Source organism: Tiliqua scincoides, chromosome 13, assembly GCF_035046505.1.
Source record: "Tiliqua scincoides isolate rTilSci1 chromosome 13, rTilSci1.hap2, whole genome shotgun sequence".
In the NCBI taxonomy this organism is placed as follows: Eukaryota; Metazoa; Chordata; class Lepidosauria; order Squamata; family Scincidae; genus Tiliqua; species Tiliqua scincoides.
Genome location: NC_089833.1, coordinates 4,113,494 through 4,127,314, shown reverse-complemented (window position 1 = coordinate 4,127,314; position 13,821 = coordinate 4,113,494). Strand labels below are relative to the sequence as shown.

Here is a 13,821-nt window from a genome sequence, read left to right as displayed (position 1 = left end):
AAGTAGGTTTATTTTTTTAAGTCTCAGTGCTCCACTGAGTGACTCGACCATCCGCGTGTCCTGTGCTAGGCCTCTTTTGCGTCAGGGAAAAGTATATTTGAGGAGGGGCTGTAGCTGCTTTGCAGGCAGAAGGTTCCAGGTTCACAGCCCAATCCTATCCACACTTTCCTGGAAGTAAGTCCCATTGACTCAAATGGGACTTACTTCTGAGTAGACATGCATAGGGTTGGGCTGTGAGTCCCTGGCAGCATCTCCAGATAGGGCTGGAAAAGACCCTTGCCTGGAATACTGGAATCTGCTGACAGTCAATGCTGACTGAACCAGATGGACCAATGGCCTGACTCAGGAGAAAGCAGCTTCATGTGTTTCTAATGCGTTGGTTGCGTTGGGTTGGTTGGCTGGCCTTATTAGCAGAAATAAGACCAGGAAACCTGATTTCCAAAATATGGGCAGAGCTGTTTCTCCTCTTCCATACACTGCAGGGATGTGTGGATGTAAGCATATTTGCAGTGGATATCAAACGTTTTAGCACTGGGACCCACTTTTGAGAATGACAGTCTGTTGGGACCCACCGTAAGTGATGTCATTAACCTGAAAGTGATGTCATGGCTGGAAGTGACATCATCAAGCAGGAAAATTTTTAACACCCCATACGACAAAATCAAATCAATTGCCTAATGAAGAAAGTAAATTCAAAGTTTACAATAAGTATGTTAAAAAATTTATTTAAAATAAAGAAGAACCCTCCTAGCCCTCCCAAGGTGTTGCTGATCTGTTTAAAAAAATACCACAAACATCTCAAAGGCTGCAATCCTATCCACACGCAGGAGTAAGCCCCGCTAACTGTCATTGTCAAAAGCATATACATAGTAACCTGTTAAAAGTGCAGATCTGTAACATTTCCCCAAATGTGGCCACAGACCATGATGTAGCATCAAGTCTAATATACTAAAAAATATGCACATTGAAATGAATGTGAACCCACCTAAAATTGGCTCATGACCCACCTAGTGGATCCTGACCCGCAATTTGAGAAACACTGTTCTAGAGGACATTCTCTAAGTGCTGTTGGTCAAGCTGTGCCAGAAAAGGATATGGAATAGCACTGGGATAGCAACTTAGAAAACTTTCCCCCAAATTAAAGATGCTCTCTATCTGGAAATAAAACTAAGGTACTTGCAGTACTGTGGTGAGGCTCCTTGCAAAATGTAGCACTTTGCACCCCCCTCTAGCTATGTCACTGATGCACACATGCTCTGAATAAACCCCATTCAGGAGAATGAGTCGAATAACTACAACTCTGTGTCCAATTCAGTAATATTAAGGGGGAGGGGGCTCCTTGTTAAAACCATTTGCTTCAAACTCCATCAGCAAGCCAGATACATTAAGGGTTAACAGTATTATCTGTCTCCCTCCTTTGCTAAATCCCTTCACGGATTGCCACCCCCCAGCCAGCTCCCCAGCCTCCAGGATTTTATGGGTTATAAACTTATTAACAGAAGCAGGTTATTAAAAGAATTGAATGCTAAACCCCAATACCTGGACCGTCTAGACTGGCAATCTAGGTTACACTGAGTAACCACATCATTTAAGGATCAGAAAACTGACTCTTAGGGGTGATGGGCAGGGAAAAATGAACCCTTATGATGACTGGGGAGATGGGATTTGCTTGTGCTTTGGGATGGATTGGTGTCTGAAAGGCTGTTTTCCTTCAAGTCAGATTAGTTAATGGGTGAGAGACAGGACTGAGTGGATGGGACTGTGACCTTCCCCTGGATGGTGTGCATTGGCTTGCTTGCTTGAGTCAATTAGGGTCACGTTTTCCAAAGTTCAGAGCTGAAGCCCATTTATTTTATAATTACAATTAGTGCCTCATGTCATGTTTATGCTCAGAAAAGTTTGCTTTTTGTTTGTGTGGGAATAATAATTTGGGGAGGTCATTGCTCAGTGGGAGAGCACAAACTTTGTAGCCAGAAGGACCCAGATTCTGTACCTGGAGGCATTTCCAGCATAGGGCCAGGTAGTAGCAGGGGATGGGAGAGACCCCTGCCTGGGACCCTGGATGGCTGCTGCCAGCCAGAGGGTAGAATACCAGGGCAGACAAGTCAGCTGTTTGACTCACTATAAGGCCGCTCCATTTCCATCTCACCCCCAGCGGAGTTCATTACCCATGTTTTTCTGCAAAAGAAACTAAACTTGAGATGACTTGAGCACATCATCAGCCTTCATCTACCAGCTTTGCAGGACATCTATACATCTCAAGGTCTGCAGAAGTCACATAGTATTCTGAGAGACCCCTTCCATCCGGCTCATAAATTCTTTGAACTGTTACCTTCAGGTCGACGATACAGAACTATTAGAGCAGCACCACACGATTCCTGAACAGTCTTTATCCCACAGCCATAATTACGTTGAATAAGGCAATATAGTTGTTACCCATGCTCCTTGCCATTATGGTCTGTTATACTGTTTTTTATATTATGATGGACGTTGTATAGAATGTGTGGGTGAGTGTGTAGAGTGTGATTGTTGGAATTGTAGTATATATTTATGCTTGTATCTCAAAGGTGCATAAATTTCGTTGTGCTGTAGCACAATGACAATAAAGTTACTACTACTTACTACTACTACTGCTTGGAGACAAACTCAGAACGTTAGGTGAAGCAGAGTTGCAATAGGCTGCCTTTACCAAGATACTGTATATGCTCCAACTGTCTATATTTACCTGGAGCAGTCTCTATTTTCTGGTCCTCGTCCCTAGAAAATCACTGTGCCTGTTTTGTCTCTGTTGCTGTCTCCAGGGAATGTCTTGCTCAAATGTTGTAACGTAACTTGCCGTTCTTGATAATGCAGTCCCCACCCCAGGGTCCCTAGAAGACAAATCTTGGAATATGTGCAAAAAGGACCGTTACGCAAGTGTAAAGGTGTCTGTTACATCAATACATCTTCCAAGCTCTAAGGAAAGGCAAAATTGAATTTTCAGGTGCAAGGGATGGTTCTGAAAGTGCTTGCTCTTTGCTTGCTCTGTTGTGAACGTGATGAAATCTTAATGAGGCTGGCCCATCCATGAGAAAGACTGAGACAGTCCCTGTGGGTTACAGAGGGACACCGCCTCTGTCCTCTTTCTTGCCTACACTACTCCTCCCTCTCCCTAGTAGCAAAAAGGAAGAGAAGAACAGAGTTGAAAAAGAAGCTTGGAGGACAGGGGAGTGGTTGGCTACAGTGTCTCCACCCAATTCCCTCTCCTCCAAATTTCCTCTTCTGCTCCGCCCCCTCTTTATTTACACATTCAAGGAGCTGGTGGTGAAGAGGGTGGTAGGAGTGGATGGTGAAGGTGTTTGGTCCACCAGCAGGGAGTGGGTGGTGTGGGTTGTAAAGGTGTTTGGTGGACCAGCGGGTAGGTGAGAGTCGGTGGCATAGCTAAGGGAGTACAGGTGGTAGCAACTGCACAGGGCAACAAGCTGAGCTTGACACTATTGGCCAAAATTGTGAAAACCTTGATATGTACAAATAATACCATCATGTTATATATCATTGGAAAGGTAATTTAATGCTGTATGCAATGAAACAAACTGTGCTGAAATGTCTGTATTCTATCAAAAGATATTGCCAACTAACTAGAAAACTACTTATTTACTTAATAAACTAAATTTGATTTCGTCGTGGGGAGAGGGCTACAAAATCTTCTTTGACTCAGGAGAATATATGTCTTAGCTATGCCATTACCCCATTTTTCACTCTCGGTGTGACATCACTTTCAGAAGTGACAACATTTCTGGGACAAAACTTTGCACTCTGCACTGGGCTACACTTTCATTAGCTATGCCACTGGTGAGGATGGTATTTGGAACCCCATCTCAGGCACCGGGAGGTCTCAGACCAGCTCAGGGTCCCAACAAGCCTACTGTTGCCTCTATCTGCAGGACCATCTGCTTGTCTGGTTCAGGAGTTGGACTGCATAAGCAAGTGAGTTCAGCTGTGCCCAGTTCTGCCCCACTGGCTTTTCTCACCATCCCCCTCCCCCCACTACTCAAGAAAGAGAAGCTTCCAATTTTGACAGGCGCTTAAAATCTCATTTGCTTGATCCTCATCCTGCTAGAAGCTGGCAGAATGAGCTGTGCAGAGTCGTGATAATTTTGCAAAGCTGATTTCACTGAAGCTCCAAAGTGACACAAAGGCAACAAACATTCCAGGCAGAAAAGGGGGGGGAGAAGGGCGCTCTCCCCATTGTACACCATCTACACAGCATTTCTCTCCCCCATGCTCCCCATCTCCAGTTGGCCTGGGTCCTTGGCAGAAATCTGACACTGCTCCCTGCACCCATTCACTGTGGCCACTGGCAGGCTTTTAATGACACTGTGCCAACAATTCACACCATATGGGTCTCATGAACAAAATCTCCTGGGGGGAACTGTTACTTAAAATTTTCTCCAATCAATTAGAATTAGAGAATTTGTTGCTATGAAAGCAGTAATGCATCTTAAAACCCATCTTTTCCACAAAGCCTTTGGTACAATTACTTAGCCCGCTTCCCCTGCTGTAACTAAGTTTAAGCACCATCAACAGAGACAATTGTTTGCTCTTCCTTTGCTTACCCTTGCCTGCATTTCCTTCCTCTTTTTTCCCTTGAGTTTGTAAGCTCATTGGGGCAGGGGCCTGTCCTCTCACTCTGTGTAAAGTGTCTTACAGAGCAAACCAAAATTACCTTGGAACGGGTGCAAATCCCTTGCGCCAGCTTCCAGGTCTTGCAAACGTTCTGTAAAGCATGTTCGTGCCACCTCAGGAGTCAGGTAGGCCAGTGTGTGGGCGCATGCCAGCCTCGCTGTGCCGAATCCAGACCTGGCCATGGTGAGTTTGTGCCAGTTGAGGCAGGCCGGCATGGGAGGTTGGAGAGGGAGGGCGGAATGAGGGTGTTTTGGGGCAGGGGAGGGCAGGCCAGTGGGCAAACCAGGACTTGGGGGGGTAGAAATGGCCTTGGCAACTTCAGCCAGATCCTACACCCTTCCTGGTCAGCCTGGCATTACACTGGTTGGCAACCTTCAGTCTCGAAAGACTATGGTATAAGCCTACAGCACGCGGTATTCCCAGGCGGTCTCCCATCCAAGTACTAACCAGGCCTGACCCTGCTTAGCACATACTTCAACTGTCCCCATTTACCAAGAACCAGCCTGGGCTGCTTGGATTTGCATCAGTGATTTCAGTGGCACAGATACAAGTAGCCCTGTAGGAGTGGCTGGCGCATGACAAAGAGTAAGGGGATCAATATCCCCTTACTCTGAGTTGCACTCCAGCCGACCCCTGCCTTGTGCTGGATACAGCACAGACCAGTCATCCTGGCTGTTCCAGCGCAAGTTAGAATTCTGCCTTTATTCATTGATGAGACTATATAAATAATGTCAATAATCTATTAACAGCAACACACAGTTGGGGAAAAAAATCTATTTCCTTTCCATATCAGAGACAATCAAAGGACAATGGGATGTAATCATCAGGTCAAAAGAACACTATTTTCCTCATCCTAATTTCTCCCCACATTTTGGAATTATGGATTATGTTGCTTAATTTCCAAAATGGAATCAGTGTATCAAGAATCTTCCAGTATATCTTTTTTAAAAATGTCTATATTTTAGTACCAAGTGCTGTGTATACAGTTTGCCACAACTTTTATTTCCTTCAGTTCCTCTGTCCATGTCTTTTCACCCCTCAGCATTACCAATGCAAAAGTAAGCACTGATAAAACACGGCAAAAAAGCAAACTTGATACATTGAGATTTTTTTCATGCATTTATCCAATTATTGTTATTCCATCCATGTACATGGTGCTTTACAGAGTTTTTAAAAAGTTCATTTTCTGATGGGTTCACCAGCTGAAATTTTATTATCTGTGTGCTTGAATGTGCTGATAAAACACCACCAAAAAAAGCCATTTTGATGTGCTTGTATGTACAATTGTATCATGAGTCTTGTGTGGTGGAGCTCATCAGCAAAAGCTCATGTGTGTGCCAATAAATAATCACACACAAACATTTTTTATGCTATCATATGTGCAATCACATCAAGATTATTATTTGGGCCAGTGTTTTAGGAATGCACAGGGGTAAAATGGGTAAAGCAGCAGGAGATGCAGTGAAAAGCTATGGCAAGTTGCAGATGTGTCAATCCCAGAATTAATTTGATGCTTTGAGCATGCACAGTGTGCCTTCACCATAGTGTAGCAAAACTTCAAATTAAAAAGGGAAGATCTAGTAATCAGTAAGGCCGGTCTGCAGTTGTCCCAGGGCTAAACGAGATGCAACATGGACATTCCATGATTAGAACGCCATCTTTTGTTCTTGTTTAAAGGAAAAGCTGTGTGGGAGGAGCAATTTGGTTTGGGGACACAACATGGAATCCCCCATACTGCAGCCTCAATCCATGAAGCTGCTATTAACTGCAGAGGGGAACATTTGTGCACAGTTTGTGTGCCAAACACTATCCACACCCATTTTTTGGTGATGCACCAGGCTCTGCTCCTTCTGCTGCCTGGCTTGGAAAAGGAAGAGGGGTTTGGGACAGAAACACGTATGGTGAAGAGGAGAGTGGTGAGCTTGAGTGCCCTGAGACACTCTTCCTTTTCCAAACCAGGGAGTAGAGGGATGGGAGATGGTTAGTGGAGGCAAGTGAGCTGATGGAGGTGTGTGCCTCCATTAAGCTGCTGTTCATGGCAACCACCTTCATCAGTCTCATGGATGGGCCAGCCCTGTTTGTGCTTATACATTCCCCACCCCCACCCCACAGCTAATGAGCACTTCAGGGAAGTGGAACTGGCAGAGAGAGGAAGATTTGGTTGGCAACCTTCAGTCTCGAAAGACTCTGGTATAAGCCTACAGCACCCAGTATTCCCAGGCAGTCTCCTATCCAAGTACTAACCAGGCCTGACCCTGCTTAGCTTCCGAGATCAGACAAGATAGGGCATGGAAAGACTATGGTATAAGCCTACAGCACCTGGTATTCCCAGGCAGTCTCCCATCCAAGTACTAACCAGGCCTGACCCTGCTTAGCTTCCGAGATCAGATGAGATCCAGCATGTGCAGGGTAACAGTTTTAAACCCTCTCTTTTCCCACATTATGCCCCCAATCCAAACTGAGGGGGGCCATGCCTTGTTTGTGAAAAAGAAAAAGAAAAAAAGCCAGGAGCTCCAATCACAGAAATCTCACTTTATATCCAGTTTGGCCTCTGCACATAATAATGAAACTTTTGCATGTCTATAATATAGAGCAGTGTGCAAAGGTTGAGGCTGGGAGGGAGTGCTTGCCCAGTAAGGTCACCCAAGCTGCAATCCTGTACGCATGTACTTGGGAATATGTTCTATTAAACTCAGTGGGATTTACTTTTGAGTAGACATGCGTAGGACTGCACTGCTAGTGAACTCATGGAAGAGTCCAGGCTCAAATTGGGGAAGTCCTGATTGACAGCTTGTACCCAGTACCCTACTCCAGCTATTAGGAATTAAACGAAGATGTAGAAGGTGACTACGGAGAGTTCACTACAGAGAGTTCAGAAGAGAATCTTTAATTGCAGTGAGGAGGGGGTGGGACTATCCTCAGGCCCATTTGTGTGCATTTCTGCCAGGTGTACCAACTGGAAAAGTACCAAGCCAAGATCCTGATTCTTCTTTCTTCTCTGCCCCTCCCCATCTCCAAACTCCCTAACAAATTAATCTTTTAATCAGTCACTGAGTTGGGCCATATTTATCAAAGTGAGGGGGACGCATTATCTCCCTCGCCATCTGCTTGCTGCCCTCCAAAGCTGGCTTCCCGGACAAAATCCTAATAAAAGTGTAAGGACAGCTGAACATCAGGCCAGGCAGCTGGCCCTTTTCACACACACAGGGGCCGCTCCGGAGAGCTGGGCTCTCGCTCCGGGTGGGCAGCTTTCCCTGGCTGCGTCACTGGAACTAATCATCCGCATATTGGAGTACAAACAGAGCATCCCTCCCAGGGAGGGCTGTCGTGAGAAGGCCTCCTTCCCCTGGCTAGGTTTTCCAGATGCCGGTCTGGGGTTTCTGCTGCACGCTGAACATAAAAACATTAGAAGAACCCTGTTGGATCAGGCCAAGGGCCCATCTAATCCAGCTTCCTATATCTCACAGTGGCCCACCAGATGCCTTGTAACCTAAATGGCTTGTAACCTAAATGGACCTTTCTTCCAGAAATAATAATAATAATAATAATAATAATAATAATAATAATAATAATAATAATAATTATTATTATTATTATTATTATTATTATTATTATTATTATTATTATTATTATTATTATTATTAACAGTATTTATATACCGCTTTTCAACTAAAAGTTCACAAAGTGGTTTACAGAGAAAAATCAAATAACTAAATGGCTCCCTGTCCCAAAAGGGCTCACAATCTAAAAAGATGCAAAAGAACACCAGCAGGCAGGCAGCCACTAGAACAGGCGCTGCTGGGGTGAGGTGGGCCAGTTACTCTCCCCCTGCTAAAAAAAAAGAGGAGCACCCACTTGAAAAAGTGCCTCTTAAATCTGTTCAATCCTCTTTTAAAAGCATCTAGGCCAGACATCATGTGGCAAGGAGTTCCACAGATTAATTACTGGTGAGGTAGCTGATGTGACATTGTGGCAAGAGTGTTGGACTAGGAACAGGGAGATGCTGCTGACATCCCTACTTCATCACAAAGCTCACCGAGTGGGTTTGGGCCAGTCACTTTCTCTCAGGTTACCAAAGGTTAGCTGGGAGGATAACATGGCGGAAGAGAACTGTGTATGCTAACCTCAGTTCTCACCTCGTGTATGCTAAGCTCAGTTCTTTTGAGGAATGGTGGGGATTGAATTATAGCCATACAGATCATCCGTCTCTGTCTGGATAGCTGTAAAGAGAGAAAGTTATGAAATGGGACTTTCCTCCTTCATGTCTTTCCTTTTGCCCACAACCTCCTTGGTGGCATCAGGCAAGCCTCAGTCTTCCCCATCTGCAATATGGGCATAACAATTCTCACCTTACAGGTCAAATTTATCATTTACCACTGCTGGCCAAAATTTGTAAAATCTTGTTATTTTCAAATAACACCATCATGTTATATATCATTCAATGCATGATTTCATGTAGAATGCAGTGAAACAGACTGTGTTGAAATATCTCTATTCTATCAAAAGTTAAAGCCAAAAAATCAGCTGAGGCGGGGCAATAGGGCATCACCGTGCCCACTGCCTGGGGTGCTGTCCCGCCCATTGCATGGGAGGAGGTCCATCTTGTGGTTGACACGCTGGCCTCCTGCACCAGCCTAGTGACACCACTGAGGAAGAATCCTATTTGTGCAAGGTACCAATTGGGCCGAGAGAGTATCTAAGCAGTCAGCGTGCATGAACACAGGCTCTGTACGACTGGAGACCAAACTAGACATGATGTGTCTCTCTTCTAGACATGAGATGAAGACCTATGGATTTAAGCCCAGATGTTTGAACTGAAAGAGATATGAACATGGAAAGCTGCCTGATACGGAGTCAGACCTTTGGTTTATCCAACTCAATACTGTTGGCACAAACTGGCAGCTGCTTTCCAGGATTTCATCCAGGAATTTTTCTCTGCCCTTCCTGAAAATGCTGCCAATGATTGAACCAGAGACCTTCTGAATGCAAAAGCAGGTGTTCCTCCACTACATCTTCTCCCTTGTGAATGTTTCATGATCAGAACTACCAACATCTTTTTCGTTATCATAAAGCATCCAGGGGAATGGAATGATTTCTATCAGGAGCACAGTTGTTGGGGAGGGGGCTTTACCCTTTCCCCTGTGCCAGTCCCTCAACTGAAATCACCCCCTGAAGCTGCTGTTAGCCACCAAGGGGAAAACTGACGAATTGTCCATAAATTTTTCCCTCCATGGCTGAAAGCATTTGGGGAAGGAGGGGCAATTTGTTCAGGGCCATAGCATGGTGGAAAGGGTTAGATACTAGATATCACACCTCTTACACTGTGGCCACAATCCACCACCTTCCACTGCAGTTGGTTTTGGAAAGAAATAGTTATCTGGAACTTTAATCTGGAGCTCCCACATCTAGGGTGGTCCTGAACTGATCAACACATTGTGGTCAGGGCAGAGGCAGTGGATGTGAGCCCTCCCCTCCAACCCCTATGGGACTGCACATTCTGAAATCCTTTACACACTTTCCTGGGAGTAAGCACCATTGAACACAATGAGATAGACATTGCATTAGATTGTACTATGAATGGGCTAAAGGAGAGTAGTTGTTCACAGTGAAAGGAACTGCAACAGAAAAATAACCTTGAGAAAGGGTGCTTCTGTGACTTTCATGGCAAACTCAGGGCTGCCCAAACCCTGGCCCGGGGGCACTTGCGGCCCTTGGGGACTCCCAATCTGTCTCTCAGGGAGCCCCCAGTCTCCAATGAGCCTCTGGCCTCTAGAGACTTGCTGGAGCCTGCGCTGGCCTGACGCAACTGCTCTCAGTTTGACAACTGTTCTCATGTGAGTTGTGGGATGAGGGCTTCCTCCACCGGTTTGTGTTTCACGCCTGTGATGCAGCAGCGACAGTGAAGGAAAGGCCAGCCTCGCTTTGTACAAGGCCTTTTATAGGCCTTGAGCTATTGCAAGACCTTCATTAATTCATATAAGTTCATATAATATAGGATAAATATTAATCCATCCATTTATGTAATGGATTCATTTATGAATAGAATAAATTTTGTTTATTCTAATCCATTTATGTAAATTTATTCAAATTTTAAATGTGAATTAATTCTTTTCTTTCCTGGAACCTGACACAATGTCAGAGAGATGATGTGGCCCTCCTGCAAAAAAGTCTGGACATGCCTACTCTATATGAATGGGTTAAAAGCATTTTTAAAAATATACTATACTACTATTATTTTCTTGTTGCTTAGGTATTGTCAAGAGTGGAAATGTGACGAGAACTGAAATTATGCAACTACAACTTTACCTAAATTTCAAATCAGCCTTATTCAGCACCTTTAGACATTTTCTTCTGAGGAAGATCAGATGTGCCCTACTGGGCTGGCCGGAAGGACTACCTAGTCCAGTGCCCTGTTTTCCTCAGTAGACACCCAGATGCTTCAGGGAAGCCTGAAGAGCAGGAAGACAATAATTCTTTCTTGTGCTGCACCCCAGCAACTTGTTTAAGGGGTATACTGCCTCTGGACATGGAAGTTCCATCTACTACAGCAAAAAAAGAACATGAGAAAAGCTTCCTGGATTAGAACAAAGAACAAGCTAGTTCAGCATCCTTTCCCCTCACAATGGGAAGATGTCACTATGGGACATGTCACAATGGGAAGCAACCGTTCTATAGGGCCAAGCAGGCTCCTATGAGGTCACCCGGACTGAAGGGTTGTAGTCCCAGTTCTGGCCACTATGGAATGGGGGGGGTGCTGCTGTACTGGAGCAGAGAGTGGGTTGATTGCCCCCTTTCCAGAGGATTTGCTGCAGTAACATAGGGGAGCAAGGCACCTGAGCCCTGCTTGCCAGAGTCCCTAGTTTGAGACCCCAAATGTTTTATGTTTTACTGAGTATGCATAAACATTGAAACACATGCACATTCACACAAAGGCCGCCTTGCTGGGAGCTTGACACGGTTGCATCGCTAAACACAAACCAAGGCGGGGACAGTTTGGAGAGGTAGCGGAATTCTCAACAGAGTGGCTCATGCCAGGGAACTAAAGAGGTACACACAGACTAACAGTGCAAGCCTTTTCATCTTTACTCAGAAGCAGCGGCGTAGCTAGAGGGGGTGCAAAGCACTAAGTTTTGCAGGGAGCTTCACTGCAGCGTGCAAGGGCCTCCCCTTTGGGCCCCTGGAATGGCTCCGAAGGGGAGATAGCAGGTCCCTTGCACACTGCAGTGAGGCTCCCTGCAAAACTTAGTTCTTTGCACCCCCTCTAGCAATGCTACTGCTCAGAAGGAAGTCCTACTGGATTCAGTGGAACCAATGGCATAGCTACAGGGGCAACTACATAGTAAGTACACCTCCTACTCGATTTCAGTGACATTCTGGGCAGTGATGGCAATGTGCAGGTTAAGAACATAAGAACAGCCCCACTGGATCAGGCCATAGGCCCATCTAGTCCAGCTTCCTGTATTCACAGCGGACCACCAAATGCCCTAGGAAGCACACCAGATAACAAGAGACCTCATCCTGGTGCCCTCCCTTGCATCTGACATAGCCCATTTCTAAAATCAGGAGGTTGCACATACACATCATGGCTTGTAACCCATAATGGATTTTTCCTCCTGAAACTTGTCCAATCCCCTTTTAAAGGCACCCAGGCCAGATGCTGTCACCACATCCTGTGGCAAGGAGTTCCACAGGCCAACCACATGCTGAGTAAAGAAATATTTTCTTTAGTCTATCCTAACTCTCCCAACACTCGATTTTAGTGGATGTCCCCTGGTTCTGGTGTTATGTGAGAGGGAAAAGAGCATCTCTCTATCCACTCTGTCCATCCCTTGCATAATTTTGTAGGTCTCAATCATGTCCCCCCTCAGGCATCTCTTTTCTAGGCTGAAGAGGCCCAAACGCCGTAGCCTTTCCTCATAAGGAAGGTGCCCCAGTCCAGTAATCATCTTACTTGCTCTCTTTTGCACCTTTTCCATTTCCACTATGTCCTTTTTGAGATGTGGCGACCAGAACTGGACACAATACTCCAGGTGTGGCCTTACCATAGATTTGTACAACGGCATTATAATATTAGCCGTTTTGTTCTCAATACCCTTCCTAATGATCCCAAGCATAGAATTGGCCTACTTCACTGCCGCCGCACATTGGGTCAATACTTTCATTGACTTGTCCACCACCACCCCAAATGGGATGAGGATGGGATGGGATGGGAAAAGGGATGGGATGGGATGGGGACATCAGAATTAAAATGTTCAGCGACAAGCTAGTATGCTGTTGTTGTTTTCAGTGTTGCCTTCTGTTTACTTAAATCAATTGTAACTGCTTTGGATGCCCTACTGATTGGACAGGAAATGCAGGATGATAGTACTTTAATTAGTAAACAAGCAAACAAAACAAAACTATATGAATGAATTCGGGCCATTGTGTTCACAAAGGTGGTGCAGTTTTTCCCCCAACCATAGTCAAGCACATGCACAGAGAGACTGCAGTGCATACAAGAATGAGTGCACATGGTGCATGCAAACAAAGAGGGTGAAGATGCAATGTGCCTGGCCCCAAAGGTAGCTTTCTGCATGGGGAAGGAGTCTTCCGCTCACGGAAGGACTGCTGCTTTCCACCTGGTGCTAAAGTGCTGGGTGAGAAGAGTGAAACTTGCTCTTCCACACTTGTGAAAGAAAACGAAAACCCTTCTAGAACCTGCCCGTGACCTCTTCTGCAAGCTCTAGTTTCTGGAGTAGCACTCACAGATGTTTTCCTTCTGCACACAGTTCTTGGGATCTAACCCAATATGCGCACACCATTGCAGCCCATAAAGACATCCTCACTCAGGGCAAATATGCTTCAAGCCAGTGGCGTAGCTAGAACGCGTGCAAACCACTAAGTATTGCAGGGAGCCTCACCACAGTGTGCAAGCGGCCCCTCCCCTTCAGAGCCATTCTGGGTGTTTGCATGCCATGGGGAGGCTCCCTGCAAAACTTAGTACTTCACACCCCCTCTAGCTACACCACTGCTTCACACATACATATGCTTGAAATATATGCCACTGCCAACTTCAGAGCTCTGCTTCTCCATGATATACATGATTGAATCATGGGGTCAAAGGGTTTAACCCCACTCCCCACCCCCACAGTTCTGTTTTCTTAATGAAATTTCCTC

General features: G+C 45.4%; 1 pseudogene; it reads right to left on the bottom strand.

Annotated features, from left to right (window-relative positions):
- Window positions 1-6,972: 6,972 nt before the first annotated feature.
- On the bottom strand, window positions 6,973-7,089 carry LOC136633972 (5S ribosomal RNA; annotated as a pseudogene).
- Between the last annotated feature and the right edge of the window lie 6,732 nt (window positions 7,090-13,821).